The sequence below is a fragment of the Lissotriton helveticus genome, chromosome 5_1 (assembly GCF_964261635.1).
Source record: "Lissotriton helveticus chromosome 5_1, aLisHel1.1, whole genome shotgun sequence".
Classification (NCBI taxonomy): domain Eukaryota; kingdom Metazoa; phylum Chordata; class Amphibia; order Caudata; family Salamandridae; genus Lissotriton; species Lissotriton helveticus.
The window spans coordinates 2054520709-2054541072 of NC_136065.1; positions in this window are offsets into that span (position 1 = coordinate 2054520709).

Consider the following 20364-nt stretch of genomic DNA (forward strand, 5'->3'; position numbering starts at 1 on the left):
ACCAAATAAGGATACAAGGCACTGCGCTGGTGGAGCTGCAGCGGGGGGAGAGAGACCTACCTGGCAAGAATCCTTACTGACCCACCCATCCTCCCCTCTCTGTGAATGGATTACTAGGATTTCTTTTAGGGCCCTAGTCTTCCAGACTAGTGTTCTTCGTGACTCTGCGCTCCTGTTATGGAAAGGGGCGGAAGAAACTGACGTCAGCACGCAGGGGTGGTGCCTGTATAGGTACCGCGCATTTCACTTCCGGTGTGCACAACGCCATGTAGAGCGCACAGAGGTACTACTCATGAAAAAATTCTGGATTCAGTGTGAAGCCTGGGGATAATTCTAAGGTAAGGAATCTGCAGCTAGATAGAATCTGTTCCAGATAAAGGGTTAGCAAAGGTAAGTAACTTCTTCTTTACTCTCTTATAAGGAAGACACTGGTCTAAGCAAATGCTTAAGGCATTCTGAAATACGTAGAAATCAATAAACTATTAAAAATTTACCCTTCACAATTTCTACGTAAAGGGCGACTCAAAATTCAAACAATGTCCTTACAAGGCATGGGCCTAATACATGCACATAGAGGGTGCAAACTGCGCATCAACTATTTTCCACCTACCCATTATTTTATGATACAACTGATTGGACGAATCACAAGATCACCTCAATATTGATCCTTAATCAGGCATGAGAAACTGTGAGGCTCCTGCAAATGCATGTGATCACAGGTGGGGAAGCATGCAAGATACAGCTGACTTCTATTCCTGCATTTACATTCGCAATTGCTTTCGTGACAGAAACCACTTTTAAATATATATTTTTTTTAAACAGCCAATGTCCTTCAAAGGGGCAGGTGCTACTTTCCTGTCCAGAAGGACATCAAGGGACTCATGCAGTGGATCCCGGGATCAGTGTCTACTCCCTTTCAAGGCCAGCAGAGATGATTCCCAAAAGGGACAACATCCACTTTATGTATCAGACACCACCCGTCAGGTGTTGGTATCTCATTAATGGTTTGTGACTGCGGCTGCAGTTCCAAAAACCTTGACACATACCATTGCGACTCTCAAATAGGGAGGTGACACCCCTTTCACACCCCCTCCTATTTGCTATCGATTATGGGTAGTGAAACCCCTTTTTTGAGTCGGAATGAATTTTGCGATTTGTATAAGTAATTATCTGCTAGATGCATCAAAGTTCGATTTTGCGAGTCCTTAATTGCAAATTTTAAGGATTCGCATTTAGGGACTCGCAAAATCAGATGCATGTAGGATTTGCTAAAATATTAGCAATTCCTAAATATTCCTTATCTACGACTCGCAGAGTGTGATTCGCAAATAAGGAATGACATCTCATTGATTCCTATGGGCCAAGGCCCATGGGAATAAATGGGGAGGAATTCTCAATTTGCGATTAGCAATTAGCTAATCGCAATTTGAGAATGCGATTTCAAGGGTGACAGGTGTCCAAAGGACACCCTGTTGCACCCCTTAAATTGAGCTGGACACTGGTATTGCGCACACACATGTCCCAAGGACATGTGTGTGTGTGTAACTTACAACTTTGAAAGATGCACTTTAGTGCATTTTTCACAGTTTTCGCTATTTACCATGAAGTTTGATTTCACAGTAAATAGCGACCCCTATCAGCGAAATCGCTAGCTATTTTACATTCATGCATTGCATTTAAGGAATCTCAATTTGAGATTTCTTAAATGCAATTGCATTTAGCGATTTATGCATTTAGGATGATGCATCCCAAATGCATAAATACCGGTCGCAGAGGGGCAGATTCTGAGAATCTGCCCCTTTGCGAACGGTATTTCGCTTGATGCCTCTAGCTGTTTTTACCTTATTTCAATAATTTCACCAATCGCTTTTTTGTTTCCTCGCACAGTGAGCCACTAGTGCACACCTTCACCTAAAAGAATGGCTCCTCTATACCTGCCTGGGGATCCATCAGGAAACTTCCCTGACTCTTCTGGCCAGGAAGGTAGGTGGGGTTGAAATCTAACCTTTGAAATAGCTTTGTTGGCAGTTGGGTGTTGCTTAGGTGCCAACTCGGATCATTGAACCCGAGAGCATATAATGCTCTCTCCAATGCCCTTCACCCTGGCCCTGGGTTGGCACTGTCTACTGGATTGTGTTGCAAAGTCAGCCAATGCACCGGGCGTTCACGAGGGTCAATAATTGAATGAGGTTCCAGGATGAAAGTCCCATGTCCAATTCTGAGAGCAAAACACAAGGCAACGCAGACAATTTCTGGTGGGCAAAAGTAATGGAGGAATAGATCACTGAAGATGCTGAAAGAATGCAGGATATTGACTTTAAGAGCTAGCTCATGGCACAGAGATAGCATGAACAACAGTTCCACTGTTTTAAAAACGTCTTGTGCAGAGTTAAAGCTATGATAGTAAATTATGTATTAGAAAGGGCAAGGCTGATAGTCAGAGTCTAATCTACCATCAAGAGCATTCTAAAACTGTCCTTTAAGACTCTTAGAGAACACTTGCATGTATTTGTCTAAAGTAAGTCCTATGTCAACCCAAAGCAGCCTCTCCTATTCCGTTTCCTGTTTTGATGCAGTACTTTCTATTGGTTCGCTGAAATAAGAAAGGTGGAGAAGTGTGGCTCAATGGTTAGAGCGGCAGACCCTGATGCAGAGGTCTGGCCCGGGACCAGGGTTCAATTCCTGCCTCGGCAGGTCTTGGGCTCAATTTCCTCGGACCTGATAATTCTCACCTCGGTGCCTATTCTAATCATGGGTCTCACTCTGCAACTCTGGGCAATAGCTTGCTGAATCTCCACAACGGCCCCAACAGCGCTGGGATGCCTGGCTTAACCGTGGGGGTGCCCAGGAGTGGGCATTGCACAGGGAAAAGCCAGGAAGGGTTCCACAGCGGTATGCGTACAGCGCCAAGACACCTCAGGGTATAAGTGCGCTATACAAGTACGAATTCATTTCATGCATGACAAGGATGACTGAACTCTACCAGGTTGAAAAAAATTTCCTAAGGTTTAGGGAGAAGATCACAGAATTTTCAAGAGCACGTGGACATGCGCCATCATGAATTCATTCGCTGCTGCCCTCCTGCAACAACTAAATCTGAGCTTGATTGTTACACTTTTCGTTCCGAGGGGCATCATTAGTTCCGTGATAGATTTTTTATCATTCCTGAACGACGAGAGAGTTCATTTCAATTAATCCAAATGAATTGAAATACTAACTACTTCCGGCTTTTATCATTGGTAGCTATTTACATACATTATTTCCTCAGACCAGTACTTAGCTCACAAATACTTTCAACAGCTTCTTCAGGCCAACATTTCAGAATCCCTGGCTATATCCTCAGGAATTTCAAAGTATGAAAGTATGTATCTTTCTCCCATGCAGTTACTTATACACAAAAGGCTGTTTAGCGCCGGTCATCATTCTGAGATTGCCTAAACAGGTCCTGTCCTACTCACCAGGAGCTTGATGGTTTCAGCAAGGGATACTAATTACAAATATTTGAGGGCGGGTTTAGGTCTGTTACCAAAGGGATTAGGTTGTCTGGATCCCAGACACTAACAGCTGTCTTCATTGAGGGGGATTATTCACAAGGACATAACTCCGAATTATACCCACCGTAACGCAACAAATGCGGAGGTAGATTTAACACCCCATTCACAAGCTGGTGCAAACTGCAGACATCGCCAGTATTATTGCAATACCTGCCCCAAAATGTATCTCCACAGTGGACACCACCAACTAACCCTAATGAGATGCAGAGTGGGCGTTCCCATGCAAAAACACACAAATAAAACACACCACCACATTCACAACGAGCTGCCAGATCTGCGAAGCAAAACTAAAACAGGCGATAAGCCGTGGTAGCAGCAGGGAATTAACACCTGCCTTTTGCTGGTGTTAAGCAGGACGACTACCTGCAGCATGAAAGGGAGCCCAGCCAAGAGCAACACCTGAAGACCCACAGATGCCATGGAGACAATGATCATGCAAAGCGGATACCCATGAGGGCCACAACACCCCGCAACCACCCCAGGACCCCCCTCCACCCCGCCAGACATACAAATACCATGCACTACGCAAGAGCCACAACAAACGCGAGATGACACATAGTGCCAAAATGAATACACACGTGTGTGGCCAGAAGAACGAGAAACAGTCACACAGCAGTGAAGTAACAACCAAAAACTTTATTGAAACAGAACACAAAACAGCAATGCGGAAAACTCCTGTCCAGTCCGCCAGGGACAATCTCTACGACACAGCCTGGAAGAGAAAGCACAAAATCAGGATGTGTGTCATGCACACATCAAAGGAGCGAGACACAGAGAAACAGAGAAGCAAAGTGAGCCAGAGAGGGAAGGAAAGGAAGGGAGAGAGAGAGAGAGAGAGAGGGGGAAGGAAGATAGAGTGCGAGAGAGAGAGAAAGAAGGGAGAGAGAGAGAGAAAGGAAGGGGGAGAGAGAGAGAGAGAGAAAGGGAAGGAAAGGAAAGGAGAGAGTGAGAACCCGCTGCCCCTCTGCACACAGGTCCCACTGCTCACCGCGTGCCCGTGCAAGCTCCAGACTCCAGTCACGCCACCATGGTCCACATAATGCGGGTCTGCCCCGCGGCCCAGCATGTCCCACACATGACGCTGAGTCCTGAGTTATCAATGGCAGAGAACACATAAGTGCATACACCATCATCGCAGGCTGCACACCCAGTCAGCAATTACGTGTGCACCAACCTTGTGCAACGCCACTCAGCGCCACGTGGTGGTAGGCCCGTGTCGGCTGCAAGGCCTCAGGTGCCACTAACCCTGTGCTATGCCAGTCGGCGCCACGTGGTGGTAGGCCCGTGTCAGCCGCAAGCCCTCGGGTGCCACCAACCCTGTGCGCAGCAAATTATGGGCCCTTTATGATTGAGCACTGTGGGGGGTCCGTCATCAAGTCACCACCGGCAGAGGGAAATGTGACGTTGTCAGCCCCTTATATTTGCGGGGTCACATGGCCTGTGACGCCTCTGCCGGATGGGTTTGGTGTGTGTGCAGGCCTGCCATCAGGGAGTGGCCGTGACATTCTGACAACTAGACCAGTGACCTGCACACCACCAGCGATTACACCTGCGACAGGTAGCTCTGGGCCCCCCTCGGAGCGTCAGTGGAGTGTCTGGCCTGGCATACGCCGGACCAGCGCAGGGCTTGTAACAATGACTCAGGGGCTCTGGACGTGGTTCAGTCCATGTCTGGACAAGGAAGGGACTAATGCAGGCTTCCCTTTTTGACATTCTATCTACTTGACCCCTGTGTATACGCTGTTGGAACCTGACCTGCCACAGAGTCTCTCCAGTCCTCCCGCCTGTCTCCCGCCGCCCAGCTGCTCAGTTTTCATCTTGAGCCGGGCCGCCGAGTGGAGCGTGGCGAGGGGCTGCCTACAACCCCCGGCAGCCCTTGAGGTCCCGAGCGGCATCACCCAGCGCCAGGAGGCGCATAAAAGCGTCATAAGTTCCAGGGAGCGGGGCTTCCCTTTTTGACATTCTATCTACTTGACCCCTGTGTATACGCTGTTGGAACCTGACCTGCCACAGAGTCTCTCCGGTCCTCCCGCCTGTCTCCCGCCGCCCAGCTGCTCAGTTTTCATCTTGAGCTGGGCCGCTGAGTGGAGCGTGGTGAGGCGCTGCCTACAACTCCCGGCAGCCCTTGAGGTCCCGAGCGGCTTCACCCAGCGCCAGGAGGCGCATAAAAGCGTCATAAGCCCCGTCTCGCGGGACGCGAGCGGAGCCCGGGCCAAGGGCGGGCCCGTTGTTGCCCGTTAGTGACCGGTAAGACCGGACCGGGCAACCCCCCTTTTCAGTTCACCTTAAGGTTTCTCTGGAAAATAGTGTGACCTTTAGATTACGTCATCATGACCAGAGGCAGCAGGAGTAAAACCAAATCTGCAACGAGCGTCGCCCAGCTCACGGGTCCGATCGACCAATTTATTTCACGCACTAATGAGGTCATTGATCAGAGTATATCCTTGCTTGAATCCAGGGTATCCCAAGACCTCGAGAATGCGAGACGCTCTTCTATGGGCCTTCTGGCATCAGCGGTATCCCCCATCCAGCAAGGCCCTAATATTCCTTTGTTGACACTATCTAAAACTGTAGCAGAAATCCACACGGTTCCCTGTACAGTGGATCTCTCAGCGACTCAATCTTCCTCAGATTCCTTAGAGTCAGAGGACCTTGAAACCACCCCAGATTTAGAGTTATGCCAATTGCAGGAGACTGCACCAACTAATCAGTCTCGTGGGGCTAGGGAGGGTGCTGTTGCAAAACGGGGGAAAGGCAAGACAAATGCTAGCTTGGCCAGTTTTGGTGCCCCGTTAGAGTCCGGGGGGGGGAGGCTTGTTTCCTCCAGCGTAAGTGTTCCAATGGTTAACAACCCTCCAGCGGTTAATTTAGTTGACTTACCCGATAATTCTTCTAGCATTACCCAGGAGGGGGGACCTTGTAGGACATGTAACACCACCCCGCACTTATTAGTCAGTATCAGGGAGCTTCTTATGCACCACTTAAAACCTCTGGAATCTAGCTTAAGGCACCTTGAAAAACAGATAGCGATGCTCTCCGTCACGCCACCCACTCAGTCCAGTTTAGTTCAAATAAAACAGGGGGGTGGGAATTCTAAACGTCCAATAATATCTCCTCACCTGGCTCAACCAGGTCCCTGTGGTAACCTGACCACAGCTACCAAGGCTCTCACCATACAATCTAAGCCCAATACATCATCTGCTCCTTCCCAGTTAAACTCTGATGCGGGCTTGGCTTTGCTTAGCACGGCCACTGCCCCGTCTCAGGTTCCCCTAGGATTGGCGAAAGTTCCTGCTCAAGCAGCCAATAAAAATCAGACACCTTTCACACCTAAAACGCCGGGATTAAAACCCTTGGGGGAAGTGAAAAGGGGAGTGCGGCCTAGGCCCCCCATTCATCTACCACCCGACGCATCCCCCTATACCGTCATTCTTACCGGGGTTCCTGAGTTATCTGAGGGCACAGATGAACCTTCTTGGTCTCTTAAAAATAAGGTCTTGCAGTGGCTTAGTTTAAATAGGCTCCTACACCCCCGTTACTCAAGTAGAATCTCGACAGTTCGTAGAGTAACTTGGATCGGGGATGAGCGTAAAACAATACAAGGAGATTGTATTATAGTAAACTGTGATGATCCAACTACGGTTGACTATATTTGTTCCTGGCCAACACTGGAAAAAAAGGGGGGAATTGATGCTCAACGTCTCTCCTTTTTTTATCCTCCAGTGAATACCTATCAATACTTTCCTACTCCAAACTGGCAACAACCATTAGAAGGGCCTTGGAACCACGTGGGACCCAGATATAGAAATAGGAGCAGGGATTGGCAGACACAGTCCTGGTATCCAGCCAGAACTCATTTTCCAACGGAGGGTTGGCGGGGTTTTCCAACTAGAAATCGTTACGACTGTTTGGAAATGGTTGATTGACCGTTGGTGAACCCAGTCAGCTTGAATCAGGCCCCTCGAGCTTATGGTGTTCTATTAAGTTCTGAAACACAACTAAACCTGCCTGAATGCCATACCATTTCACAATTAATTTCGACAGCCCCGAATGCTAACGAGGTCAGAACTATGCTAGAAACTTCTCCCTCTTATTCCAATACAATGGTTAGACTTCCAGTGGGTCCTACCTGTATAAACGATTTAAACTTTCATCAGAGTAAGGACTCTGACAACAGGTTAGTGACTGCGGCCTCTTCGGTGTGCCCGCCTACGCGTGCACCCGACCTCCAGTTAGCTGAATCTCTACCCCTTCAGCCAAATGATCCTCCCCTTATTTCAAATCTGTGCTTCTCAATCTTGTATTGGAATGTTGCAGGTATACGTACTAAAATGTCTCTGCAGCCGTGGTTAGACACGGTAAATAAACATCAGATAGTTTGTCTCCAAGAAACGTGGTCAACTACTCCCTATCATCTAGTGGGCTATAAAACATTTTACATCCCAGCTAGTCAGGGTGCTCTGGGTAGACCGAAGGGTGGACTGGTAGTTTATGTCGCCAACACTCTGTCTCCCATAACCATATGTAGGTCTAAAGAAGACTTGAGCTATCAAATTTTACAATTAACTTTTAATAAAAATAGTACCTATTTCTTGGTAAATTGTTATAATAATCTTGAAACAACGGTTTGCATAAATATCCTTAATGAAATTACCACTTTTTTAATAACCCTGCGCAACAAGCTCTTGACAACCCCAGTATATGTGGTCTGGGGTGGTGATTTTAATCTCCCACTATGCACTAATTACAAAAGTGGAAACTGTGGTCTACTGGATGAGTATGGCAGTCCACTGTCCCACTTTGCACATACTATTTGTGGAAATAGACTAAATGAGTCCCTCTTTTCATTAGAGCTTGATTTTGCTAACGATCTTGTAGAACCCCCAACTGACTTTTCACCAACTTTTCACGGAAGGGGGTTCTCAACTACTATTGATTACATCATGTCCTCCCAGAGTATGAAGGGACAAGTGGCAAATTTTCAAATGGGGACTGATGTTAGTAGTGACCATTTCCCCATCAGTGTCACAGTTGTGCCTAAAAATGTTTCCCTACAGTCTAACGTCACCAGCCTACTAACACAAACATCATTAACTATGAACAAGGTGAATGGTTACACGGTTAAATGGGCAATGATAGATCCAGCCGTACTCACTGGGATGGTTCTCGCAAAAGCTAGACCTTGGGTTTTAGACTGTTTAGCAGCAGATTCTACCCCCCAATCAATCATGGCCAGTTTCCAGAAGCTCTTGGTGACAATCAGAGAGGAGCTCATAGGCAAGCATAAAAATAAAAAGTGTATTACCGATAGATGGTTTAACACAAAGTGCCGTAAGGCTCTTTCCAATTTAAAGGCAGCTCTCCACAGAACCACGAGGGATGTTTTAGAAATCTCCAACCTGAGGAAACTTTACAATGTAGCCAGAGTGGAACGCAGGAGGGAAATAAAGCAAAACCTTTGGTCACAGTTACATGACAGCTGTCATAACAAGGACAGCGTCCTCTTTTGGCGTGTTATTAGATCTCCCTTTCTGGCAGTCTCAACGACGGGGCTGCATTTAGATGTTGCAGTGTCAGCAGCTGAATGGGTCACCCATTTTTCAAAAATCTTTGGGAACTGTCAATCTGACCCTTCTGGGGAAGACCGGTGTGAGGGAAGTAAGCTGGGGAGTAGTGGTTACCCGATTAACATCTACTTCAATCATGCGGAGGTCACCAAAGCCCCTAAAGCGTCAAAATCCGGTAAGGCACCTGGGCCCGATGGCGTCCCGCTGGACTTTTTTTCTGCATAACTTTGATCTGTGGTCTCCACTCCTTACCCAGGTTTTGGCGGCAGCAACAACAATTGGGCTAATAGATTCATGGTCGACATCCATTCTGCTGCCTATCTTCAAAAATGGCAATCGTAACGATCCCGCCTGCTACAGGCCCATCTCCCTCCTGGACTTCATGGGTAAAGTTGCGGGTCGGGTGGTATTGGAACGACTTCAAGCCTGGGCCCAAACCAATAACATCATGACCGACCTGCAATATGGTTTCCAGAAGGGTCTTGGGACTGTGGAGCAGGCCCTGAACCTTGCCCTTTTGATTGGGAAGTATGCGGGAGCCAAAGGGGGTAACATCTTCCTTGTGTATGTAGACCTCAGCGCAGATTTCGACTGCGTCCTGCATTCCAAACTCTGGGCAATCCTTAGGGATTTGGGGGTGGACCCTGCCCTCATTGTTTTCCTTCGAGAACTGTATTCCGATGCAACGGCGTGTGTCAGATTTGGGGTTAATGGCAATCTTTCCCCTTCTTTCTCCATCAGAAAAGGGGTCAGACAGGGATGCGTACTGGCTCCCTTCTTGTTCAATCTTTATACCAACGGCCTTGAAGCGGCCATGCTAGAAGGGAGCCAGGATCTACCCCAGATTAATCACCGCCCAATACCAACACTGCTATATGCAGATGACTCGGTCATCCTTGCTAGAACACTGAATCAACTTAAAAAACAACTCAATAAATACTGTTCTTTTATGGGCTCTCTCGGCCTCAAAGTCAACATAAAAAAGAATTTTATTATGCACATTGGCCCTAGGGTCAAGAATCCAAAACCAATTTTTGTTGAAAAAACAAGGCTGGAAAAAACATCCGTATACACGTACCTAGGCATACTGGTCGATGACACCTTAAGCTGGCAGTAGGCCACGGCAAGCAGAAAACTTCTCTTCCAGCGAGCAACAACGGCCCTGGTCTCCTTTTCCAGGAAACTTGGTAAACCAGCTCCTACGGAATTGCTCAAGATCTACTACGCAAAGTGCCACAGCATAGCTACCTATGGCGTGGGAGTTTGGGGATATGGCCCATTCGATCCAATCCAGACGATCGAGAACGGGTTCGTCAAGTATTTGTTGGCGCTTCCACAAAGCGCTCCGACATATGCATCCCATAATGAGTTGGGCATGGATTATGTCATTGATACCATTCGTACCCATCCAATTCTTTTATGGCACCGTATATGGACCAAAGATGAGTGCCATCTAACACGCTCCCTGATCACGGACTGTATGGACTTAACAAACTGGAAAAGGATTCCATGGCTAGTTTATGTGGGAAATTTCTTTAAAGACCTTGGTCGCAGCTCCTTCTTCGAGGACCCACCTAGCATGGAGGATATCTCGAGAAAAGAGCTAAAGAGGATGTGTATAGGTCTTCTAAGAGAACTTCGTGGCTCAACCGAGATTTTAAAACCCTCCAATTCTCAAATCTGTACAGTTCAGCCTGTTAAAGGCATGCAACCGTACTTATCGTTTTATTTGTCCAACCATGAGAAATATCTCCTCACAAGATTTCGCTTTTTTTCTTTTTTTCGTTTAGTTTCTTTTCCCCAAACACAGTGCTGGTCAAATGCCATCACGAATTGCCCGTGTGATGGTGTATCCACCCAGTCAACAATTCATATTATCTTTTTTTGTAAATTTTATAAGTTACCGCGAAAGACCTGGATTTTACCACTCCTTCGTTTAATTGGCCTAAGGTCGTGCTATCCAGCATTCTTGTCTCTACAGCTCCTGGACTCAGAATATTCTGCAAAGTGCATAGTTACCTTTTTAAAAGCTTGTATCAAGATCCGCCAAGTTCTTGGTTAATACTTTTTATGTCCACATATTTTACTTTAGATTTGTTATGTATTGGGTAGTCTTATTTTTTTTGCTGTATTTTGTCTTGGAGTTTTCTTTTTAATTTATTGTTATTTCCATGTACCTTTTATGGTTGCAAAACAAGTGGTAACCGAATAAAAGATTATAACAATAACAATAGCATGTGTCCCTGTTGTAGTGTCCACAGCACCCGAGACACATTAAGCAATGTAGCACACGGTGACAGGCATCCCACTAGATGAGCATCATTGACGTAAGGGAAATCACTGTCCCCACGTCCATCCACACATTCATGAGGGAATGATGAAAGACATGACACAGCAATGAGTTACTGGATGTTTATTGCACATCCAGTGGAGTGTTGTAGCTGGAGCAGTACGGGACCATGCCTAGCACACCTCACAATATGGACCCGTGGAGAGACAGCCAGAGTCCATCCGGGGATGACAGGTACTGCGGAAGAGGAAGGGAACGGTCTGCAGTCTGGTTGCTGTGTCATTGGTCATCAAACAGGATATGGCATGTTCATGTCGCGGTCCAAGTTGAGTGCAGCAGAGTGTATTGGGGTCAGTGGGAGGTCATGAGGCAATGTACGACTCCAAGTAGAAACATGCCAGGTGGCGAAGATGAATGCTACTGCCTCCTTCTGACAATCCCATCCACGTCCTCGTCCCCGTATGTGTGCTCTACCCCACCTGTGGGTGTTGCAGTACAGGCTGCGACACTGTGTGCCACTGACACATCAGGGGCCGGAGGTGGCTTGTCAGCCGCACTGTGTGGCAGTGGCACATCAGGTTCTGGAGTGGATACGCCTGCCGCACTGTGAGGCACTGACACACCAGGGGGCGGAGATGTGGACGGTGTGGGTGCAGCAACATTCATGAGCGCCACGCCTTGTGGCAGCAATGCCATGATGAGGATCTGCAGGGCATGGTCGATCCCAGCTACATTTCGCTGATGTGCAGCGGTGGCTACCATCCTTTCCACCTCCATCCGCACCATGTCCTCCATGATCCTGCTCATGTGTGCCAGCCCACGGCTGGAATCGCTGCAGACAGTCAGAGCGGACAAGTGTTCTTCTCTCCGCGTCATGACTCCAGCGATGTCAGTCAGGGCTCCTTGGAGACCATGGCGTGGGCCGTGGATGTCCGTTAGGGACTGGAGCTGGTCCCTGATGGGACCTAGACACCCATGGATGGCATCCGTTGTGGCAGCCATGAAGCCGAACCCCACCTGCACCTGCGCAGCCGTCTCCCTCTGGCCCTCCAGCACACGGCGTTGGAAGGCCATGGTTTGTTCCTGGGGGTCTTCGGAGAGTGCCGGGCTATGGGTGCCTCCTGCTGTGTGCTTTGGGTAGTGGGTGGGGTCTCCTCAATGTAGCTGGGCTGCCCTGATCCTGGAGGTGAGTTGCGGATGATGTCCATGATGTTTTGGAGGGTTTCGGTGTCGATGCTGGTGGTTTCCTCCTCGTCATCAGTGAAGAGTGGCTGGGACTGCTCTGCAAGGGGTGTTGACGGTGTCCCTGCAATGTGAAGGGGAGATGGTGTATTATAATGTGTCCACATATATGTAGCCGCATGGTACATGTTGACGTTCTAAACCTGGCAAGTTGGTTTCCTTAATAAATGGCTTTTCGTCATCCTGCTGTGTGCGTCTTTTCGCTTCAGGGCACTTTTACATCACGTCTTAGGCTTAGTGAAAGTGGCAGCCATCTTACAGTGTTGCTTAAAGTTCATATTGATATTGCTCTATTCACAGTTTTCTTGGACCTGAACTTTATATACATATTTGATATAACTCATTTAGGTATATTTCCTCATTTTTAACCTATATACAGTTGATATAACATTCTTTATGTTTTATACAATAATGAACAATCCCGCCCCAGTGGGCAAACAATAATAATATGTCCAAAGTTCCAAAACAATGCTCCATATTTTTCTTCTTATTGCAATATTTACAATATTCACAATTCTGCCCATGTGGGCATTTTCTATAGTATTACTTATGCAACACCGGCTTCTCTCTAGTTTGCCCATATTTTGATGATGGTATCTCCGTCTACTATGATAAAAACATACAAGTGATCAATGTTCATCTAATATCTATTAAAATATATACAAACAACTTACAGGCTACTTTACTTCTTCAAACAGTGCATCAAATCATCCTAAATGAACTGATAGTTCCTCATCCTTGTTTAAACCAAGGGGATACTTTGTCTCATACTTTATAATCATTTTAGATTCTCGGCGCCCTAATTCTTTTAAGCGATTCCCTCCCCGTTCCATCCTGGGAATCCTGTCCAATGCACAGTATCTCAACAGTTCCACATTTTTATCATGAACATCTTTGAAGTGCCTCGCTATTGGATATTGCCTATCCTCATTCACGATAGCTCTTCTATGCTCGAGAACATGCTTTTTCACCTGATGTATGGTGCTTCCAATGTAAATTAAGGGGCAAGGACAAATTAGGGCATATACACAAAAATCTGATTTACACGTTAGATGTTTATCTATCACAAACAGTTTTTGATGTGCACATAAATCAATTTGCTTCATATTTGTGCTGTTCTTACACGCTTTGCAAGCCCAAAAAGTAAAACATCCTTTTACCATTTGTTTCTCACTTGCAACCCTTAAATCGCTACTACACAGCATGTCTCCTAGAGCGGTACATTTTCTATAGGTGATTTTGGGATTCTCACCCACATATTCTTTTAGTGTACTGTCAGTTCTTAGGACATTCCAAAATTTCTTTAAACAACTCCTTACCTGCCATGCCTGATTACTGTACTTGTGATGAAATGTGCAGGGTGTTTGACTTAGTGTCCTCATCTTTATCCACTAACAACTCTTTCCTATCTATTAGTTGGATTTTATCACATGCCTGCCTTATGATCTTTTCAGAATACCCTCTGTTTTTGAAACGAATAGTCATAGTTTTCATTTCTTCAATGAAACCAGTTTCTGTGCTACAATTTCTTTTTGCAGGTAACAGCTCCCCATAAGGGATGCTGTTCACCAGGTTTCTTGGGTGACAGCTATCAGAATGTAATAGGCTGTTACCAGTTGCTTGCTTTCTGAATAGCCTGCTTTCCAGTTTCTCGTTTTTCACTGATAGCTCCACATCCAGGAATTCAATTCTTTTGTCATCAATGGTACTTGTGAATTTGAAATTTAACTCATTATTATTCAGAGTCTGAATGAATTTCATAGCTTCTGTTTCAGAGCCTCGCCAAACACAGAAAACATCATTGATGTAACTTGCCCAGAGGACGACATTTTGGGAAAAGGAATTGATCTTACTCGCCACCTGCTCCTCCCAATAGCCCAGGTATAAACCCGCGTAACTGGGGGTGAAGCAGGTTCCCATTGCCGTTCCCTGGGTTTGGCGGTAGATTACGTGATAAAACAGGAAGAAGTTGTCGCTCAAACATGCCTGCATCATGTCCAGCAACATGGCCGTATGTTTGAAATAAGACAACTTGCTTGTGTGGGAGAGGTGTGGCGCCGCGGCCAGGGCGACTGACGCTGGAATCTGGGGATCAGGGTTCGATCCCCGGCTCCGGCGGCAGGTTAGCCCAGCACCATGCGACTCTGGGCAATAGCTTGCTTAATCTTCCCGACGGCCCCCCCAGCGCCTAGAGACCCTAACGGGTGATTGTGCGCTATACAAATGTGGATTATTATTTGTAAAAAGTGTCGACTAGCCTCTGTGCCTAATGAGTGGGGTATGCATGTGTATAAGCTGTTGACATCCAATGTTATCAACAGCATTCTATTCTCCGACACAATGTTTTCAATTAGTTTAAGGAAATGTCCTGTGTCACGTACATATGCGGGTAGGGATTGAGCATAGGGTCGTAAAAAATAGTCAATGTATTTAGATGCCATTTCATACAGACTACCTATAGACAAAACTATAGGTCGCCCAGGTGGTTTTTCACTGTTTTTATGAAGCTTTGGCAGCAAATATAAAACAGGTAATCTGGGGTGTTTGCAATACAATAAAATTTGAACTCATCTTCAGAAATCAATAACTCATTTTTCCATTTTTTCAAATATTTTTTGAATTGCTTGTTACTTTCTTCATAACACCCCTTAGTTGTAACACCATAATTCTCTTCATCTCCTAGCTGTCTCAACCCTTCCTCAAGATACATTGTTAACGGCCACACCACAATGTTTCCACCTTTGTCAGATTTCTTTATTACTATGGAGGTGTTATTTGTCAACTCCTGTATTGCCTCATTTTGTTCAGAAGTGAGACTGTAGTTATTCCTTTTCTTACTCTGACTCAACTTTCTAAATTCTTCCTTTACACCTTTTTCGAAAATGTCAATGACATCACAATGAACTTGAGGTAAAAAAAAAAAAAAAAAAAAAAATATATATATATATATATATTTTTTTTTTTATTTATCTATATTTATTCACTAACAAAACCAAAGGTTACAGGGACGTTATAGTTAGGTTCACACACAAAAAAAGATAGAAATTCACCAGTTATACTTATCTCAAGAAACTAGACCTTATGCCCTAAGGTAACTATAAGTGGCGCTTCCGCCTTGCACAGTTTTGTAATTAATAAATGTATTGCAAATGTTGCAGTGATATTATTGATGCTGTCACAGAAGATATCATGACTGATGTAACATGTGGGGTACTTCGCACTGCGTGGCGAGGGCGCAAGTTATAGTTACCGCAGAGCACGAGTTATAGTTTCTTGAGATAAGTATAACTATAACTGCTGAATTTCTATAGTTTTGTGTGTGTGAAATCTGTACCTATCTATGAAGTTCCTGCAACCTTTGTTTTTTTTACTGAAGTTTTTTTAAAATTCTGTTTCCCAACGGTAATTCCCCTGTAACTTCTGTTTTTACCAGTGAATTTCTATGTTTTTTTAATGCTATTTCCTAAATATATTGTCCCCATAAGCTTTGGTCTGTTCAGTGAATTTCTAGTTTTTTTTAACATAAAGTAATGATTGATTACCATATTGCTGCCAATCACCCGCATGCAGCCAACCCATTGCAGCCCATGGCAGATGGCCATACACGGTGGAAGGTTGGTTGCAGGGCCTGGGCAGGCACGCATTCCCCCTCCCAGGGCTCAATTTAGCCCCAGGGATCCCATCCCCCCAGGCAGGCCACATTTTTTTTAGGTAAGGGGGTAGGCGTCCCCTCTCCCCGGACCATTTTTGGTTCCGGGGACCCCATCCCCGAGGACACACCACTGGATTTATGGGGGAGGGGGCATGCAGCCCCCCTCCCTCACACTTTTTTGGCCCTGGGACTCCATCTCCCGGGGACCGGCCATATAGTAAATGGGGAGGGGGACACACAGTCGCCCTCCCTATGCAGATTTCTGGCCCCAGGGACCCCATCTTCCGGGGCCTAGCCATATTATAATGGGAGAGGGGGCATACAGCCCCAGTACCCCGGGCCCTCTATCTTTTTAAATGGGGAGGGTGGCAAGCAGCCCCCTACCTTGGCCGATTGTGTGGTCCCATGGGTCCCCATCCCCTGGGGTAAGAACAATAATTAATGGTGGAGGGGGCCACGCTGCCCACCTCCCTGGGCCAATTACAGCCCTGGGATCCCCATCCCCAGGGTGCGGACAACTAAGAGTGGGTGCCCACCCAGGGAACCCACCATATACTTGTTGGGGGCTACAGGGAGCCCCTAGCCTCCCCTGGCCCCAGCTGGTTCCCTGCCTCTAGTGGGGGCAGGGTACCAGATCTGAAGTCAGCTCCCAGCTGGCGGGAGCATTTTTAAACCTCCCAACAGCTGGGACTTTATGTTTGCTCTTGCTTGGTGGGAGCTTTGCAATTGCTTCCACCAAGCGAGAGCTAATATAGGTTTCCCTGCCCGCACCAATGTGGCAGGTAAACTGCTATGTCTGTGGGGTAGGCACCCCGAGACATAGCTGGTTCGGCAATGGGATTGGGTCAAAAACAGCTTAGGTGGGGGGCCCGGTGAGACTGCCAAAGCCATTAAAGACCTCTGGCCAGAGTATGGCTTATTTTTACTCTGATTTGCGGTTCTTTGGCGGTCCCACTGTGGTCTCTTTGAAAATAGGCACCACAATGGGAGCGTCAAAGGCAGTTCCTGCATGGTATGGACTGTTTAGTCCATACCCTACAGGAACTGGGGGTGCATGCACAGAGGGGGGCACAACATGTGCCCCCCTGCATACACCTCATGGCACAGAGGCAACAGGGGACCCTGTAGGGCCCCCTTTGTCTCCTCACTGCAACAATTTTCATGGCGGTCGCACTGCCATGAAGTGTGGCAGCGAGGAAACTCCTAATATGCTTGGAGATGCTGCAGCGGCACCACTAGCATATTAAGGGACTCAGACCACTGCGCCACCATCAGGGACTGTGGATCCCTGGCAGCAGGAGTTGTACCATGGCAGTCCAAGCACCACCATCCTAATGAGGCAGACGGACTGCCAGTCTGGCGGTCTGTGGACCACCACCACGGTTCGGCGGTACATCATTGGACCACTGAACTCGTAATAAGGGTCTAAGTATTTTTCCCTCCAGGTCCTGTCCCACTCGGAGGGCATAAAGAAACACAAGCACGAGAAACCGCGCTTAGGTTTTCAATTTTTTTTTACTGTGAATTCGGGGATCCTCTGCAAATTCGTGGACAAATAACTTAAACAAAACGTTTTTGGCCCCAGGCGGGGTTCCTGTGGGACTCTTTAGGTAGAACTATGTTATCCCATATTCAGTTGGGTATCACACAGCCACCCTATTACAATGATTTACTAAATTTGGCCTAGTTACACGTTTACTTATCATATCAAACTTCGATATGGTCTTGGCAATGTTTACATGGTAACAACATGTTTGTTGTACTGCCTGTTTTGTAAAGACATACGCATGCGAGGTTCCATCATACAACCAGTGTTTACTGCACTCTATTCCCTTTTATTCAAGGTGGCCTGTCAAAGCCTACACTGTTCATATATTCACTTTCAGAGTGGAATGGTGGTAGTAAGGTTTGGGGTGTTTTTTGACTTTGGCGATGCACACTGTTGATCTACAAGGGCAATACATTCTATTTATTTTTCTCCCCCTTTTTATTTTGCTATTACTCATACTCCATTCCCGGCTTCCCCTTTGGCTTGTACTTTCATGCTCATCTTCCCATTCTTCTATATGATGGTTTTCTGAGTCAGAAAAACTGCTTAAAATAGAGTTCAAGGGACTCATTTACAATATTTTGGGGAATGCAACACAGCAAGCCTTCCTGCTGCACTGCTGTGCGTCAAAAGAAAAGGGCAGGAATGTGCCATGACTACAAGATACGGTGCATTCCCGTCCTTTTTCCGCAGCGCTGGCGCTCAATGGGCTGCCATACCCTTGTGCCATGGTGCAAGGATGACTGCATTGTAGGGGTGATTGTTTTTGTGCAGGAAGGAACACCATCCTGCACAAAAACAATCACGAGGTGTTTTCCTCTTTCTATGAGCGCTGCATTCAAAATAGGAAAAAACAAGGAGAAATAAAGGTTTTTCTCCTCATTGCACCTCCCTTACGCCTCCCATGGGGAGGAGTAGGAATCTGACACATTGCCAGGTTTAAAAACCTTGTACATCTGGGAATGCTTCAGGTTCCATGGATGTTGCGTGGGAACAGCAACACCCATGGAACACCCCTTTCATGCAGAGAAATGCGTGAAAGGGCCCATATTTACAAGCCCATGAAATGCCACACATGTGGCTTTATGTGGCATGGTAAATATGGGCAGGCACCGCGCTGCCGGTGCACCATCTATAGCATAATGGGCTTGCAAATATGCCCCCTAATTTTTACTACCAAACATTTACTCACCTACATGTAAAACAACCATGATTCAATTTCCTTCCTGGCTATTGAGCCATTAGCAAACTGAATAGGAACAGATGCACAGCTTCGCGGGTGGACCTGGGAGAAGGGGTGGGATGAGGACATTTTTCTCTTTGCAGGTTATATTCTGGTTTATATTGGCCGACCCTGATGCCTCCTTAAGGAGACTTAGATATCTCTACTTGCTGTTATTTCTCAGTTCTTAATTTTATCAATAAAATAATTGATACACAAAAAATGATATATATATTAGCAATATACCAGAAACATATGGGACAGAGTATCAACTGGGGGAAATCCCTGATGCACACACTGAAGGGATGGGACCCAGGTGGGAGCATGCCACTGCAGTTGAGAATTGCATCTAATAATTTGAAATACTTAGGATTGTGGGTTCGAGAAGCACCCAGGCACACGGTGACAACAACTTTGCCCCCTGCGATGGTGCAGGCTAGAGGAGGACCCTCAACAATGGTGCAATCTTCAGATTTCATTCATTGGGAGATCTGCTGAGTAATCAATGATTGTTGTTCCACGCTTATTTATTTATTTTATAGTTTTATAGAGCACGAACCAGACCCGTGAGGGTATCAGAGCGCTGTACAGGATTAAGGGTGGTATACAAAGAGTCAGGAAGGGAGGGACCAATTGGGTAAGATAGGTAAATACATTATACAAGAAAACAAGCACGCAGTCTAAAGTCCCGGATACATATGGGATAAAAAAGCAAAAACAAAACCAAAAAAAACTCGTAGATACATTATAAAAGAAGGCACGCAGTCTCAATTCTTGGGTGGGGTGCCCAGGAGTGCAGGGTAGGGATCATCCGTAAAAGCCATGGATAAGGCCAAAGTGAAGGGTGGAACATGTCGCTGAGGTGATTCATGAATATCCCACAACAGCCCATATAGGATCCTGAAGAAGTTTTTCAAGAAACTTGGCTACATGGCAGGGACACTAATATGGACAGTGGCCCATCATGAATAGCACTAAACACTATAGAGATCCACATACGAGGGGGGAATAACACTCCCAAATCTGCAGGAATACTAGCAGGCATCCCAACTTAGTTCAATAAATGAATTTACAGGCACAATGCGAAATGCACCCCACACAAAGATGTACATATATAGAACCAAAACATACTCTACAATCCCATATTACAAATGATGAGGAAACCATGGAGGACTCTCCACTCGAGATATGTCTACTAGACAGCAGTGGAAAGTAGAATCATACTGATACACTACTCTGTTGTTAAAAATGCAGAAAGGCGATCAGGGCTTAAAACGCGCCAGGAAAA